General features: G+C 52.7%; 1 protein-coding gene across 1 annotated transcript in view; it reads right to left on the reverse strand.

Moving 5' to 3' along the window:
- Nucleotides 1-2,578, reverse strand: part of TMEM63C (transmembrane protein 63C) — a 54,691-nt gene that overhangs the window by 12,873 nt on the left and 39,240 nt on the right. The gene's annotated exons all lie outside the window — the stretch shown is intronic.

The following is a 2,578-nucleotide window of genomic DNA, read 5'->3' on the forward strand; positions in this document are numbered from 1 at the left end:
GTGTGTGTGTGTGTGTGTGTGTGTGTGTGTGTGTGTGTGTGTGTGTGTGTGTGTGTGTCGGCACCCTGGGTGAACTTGTATTTTGGTGGTCCCCTCCCCAGCTCTCCCCACCAAGTCACTGGTGCTGTGTGCATGGTGGGCGGATGAAGGGGGGCACTGGGATGGATGTGTACAGGTGGGCATGTGTGGGGAGTGTGGTGTGAGTGTATATGTTTGAGACGTGTGTGTGCATGCATGAGGAGCACACATACCTCAGTGGCTGTGGGTGATGGGATCTTGAGAACTATTGTGGGGCAACATGAGATGTTGGCTTGGTGCTGGGCAGCAAGGCCAAAGGGCAGCAGGGGCTCAGAGTGGGCAGCAGGAAGGGCAGGCAGGCAGCAGGATGGACTGCCTGCATAGGAAGCCCAGACCCAGCATCAGGATGCCACTGCCCAGTGCGGCCCACACCCTTGCCCTCAGAGTTGTGGCAGTGGCCAGGGCAGGGAAGGGCTGCAGCTTGGCCTCCAGCCCCAGCAGGTTGGTAATGGTGGTGGTGCAAGCTAGGGCTGCCCAACCATGCCTTCTTGCTAGGCACTGCTGCTTTGCCCTTGGTCTGGCCCTTGGCACCCTTCTCTTGGCTTGTCATGGTGTCTAGAAGCATCTGCCACTGTCACTGCTACTCAGGGGCTTTTTATCCTGTTGTCCCATGTGGCTGACTCCAAACAGCTCTGGGCACAGCTGGGAGGGAGGGGGGATGGGCCCCACTGTCCAGACCCCAGGATTAGTTGCCCCTAGAGTCCCAACAGTTCCCACTTGGCGTGAGCAGCAGAACAAGGTGCATGCATGCATGTCTGCATGTGGCAGCCCCCTGACCATAGTGCCTTGGGCAGTTTCTCACGCTGCCCACCCCTAAGGCCAGTGTGCTCGCTCGCACTCTTTCTCTCTCTCTCTCAAATGTTTTGTGAGCTGAAGCTCACTCCATCACATGCTGTGGAAGGACATAAAGAAAGCAAGGTATACAAAGGAAAGAGAAATTAGAATACAAAAGACAAGGGGAAGGGGAAGGGAAAGGACAGATAGACAGGCAGTGATGTCCAATCAGGATGTCAGGCATCCTGGGGTGCTGCCAGATCTTTTATAAGGGGCCATGAGGTATGAGGTGTTAGAAGCTAAGCAGAAAAACTAGGCAGGTAAGTGCAGGCTCAGAATTCCTGGAATTGGGAAATCCCCCATTTCCCAATTCCAGCCCCCTCTTAAAGGAGGTTAGAATTGTAATCTATAAATTAGTCTTGAAATTGTGTGCCACTCAATTCACAACAGGTCTGAAGGGTGCCTCAGGTGCAAAGAGGGGTGCCTTGAGTCCAAAAAGGTTGAGAATCACTGTTCTAGGGCCTCACCTGAATCTGGAACACATTTAGCACCTTTTGTTTGAGTATTTTGCAAATGATAATAGTGATACTTAATTAGAAGAGTGCCTGGCCAGGAAATGACCAGCTGATACATATGGCCAAAGTTGGCAACGAAGTGCTTGTTACTGGTTACAAGAGTGGAACTTGCCCTACGAAGGTTTAAACCCAGGTAGGAGCCTGGTTATAGTTGGCTTGGAGTAGCCATTGCTATTATTAAGGGCTCTTGAAGAGTGCAGTTGTCTGGATGCCCACATCTCCAGTGGGACAAAAGGGCACAACCCCTTTATGCTACAGGCAGCTGAGCATCAGTTCAGCCACCCTGGGCCTGGTCTAAGCTATGCTGAGGCATGCAACACTCTGACCAGCTCTAAAATAAGGGGGCCCCAAAGGAGACACGGAACCATCTTGTACCCAGCTGCTCTGGATCCTGTACGGCACCAGAAACTGAGAACCAGATTCACAGCCTACACCCATGAGCAGAGAAAGGTAATTAGCCATGTTAGTCCAAAGTCAGCAGAAGGCAGGACAAAGTAGGCCGTTTACCTACAAAGGTTATGCATTTCTGAATGTGTTAGACACTAAGGTGCCGCCTTGCCTTGCCTTGCCTTGAATCTACACCTGGCTACAGATCTTTTCTACAGATCAGCTGGACAAGAGATTTAATACCTAGGACTGATCTACCATATTTACTCAAATATAAGAAGAGGTGTCTCCCCCACCTTCAACATGGGGAAAAAGCTCCTTGCCTTATATTCACATAGGAAGAGGAGGAGGGGGCAATCAGCTGCTGCAGCTCTGACTCTGGCCCTGAGCCCAGGTTGGGGCAAGTCAAATCCACAGCAGCCTCTTTCCCCTCTCCACTTCCCTTCTGCAGCTTCTCCTCCGCCCCCCAACCCCTTACTGTCAGGCACAGCTGGACTCCAGCTGGGCTGGGGTCTCAGCCAACATGGAGAACATGGAAACTCCTTCCCTTGCCCAGCCAATCAGCAGCACTGACAGAGCTGCATGGCAAGACAAGGCCTGAGCTTCCATGTACTGTGCTCCTCTGGGACAGAGCAGCCTGAGAAGTGTCTGACAATAAGAAGAGTGGGGAGGGGAAGAGAGAGACTGGGGGAGACAAGGAGGAAGAGAGAGAGAAACTAGGGGAGTAGGGGGAGGGGTGGAGGCTGTGGGGAGCTGGGGGGTGC

Source organism: Gavialis gangeticus, unplaced genomic scaffold, assembly GCF_001723915.1.
Source record: "Gavialis gangeticus isolate Ggan-Ray unplaced genomic scaffold, GavGan_comp1, whole genome shotgun sequence".
Taxonomy (NCBI): Eukaryota; Metazoa; Chordata; order Crocodylia; family Gavialidae; genus Gavialis; species Gavialis gangeticus.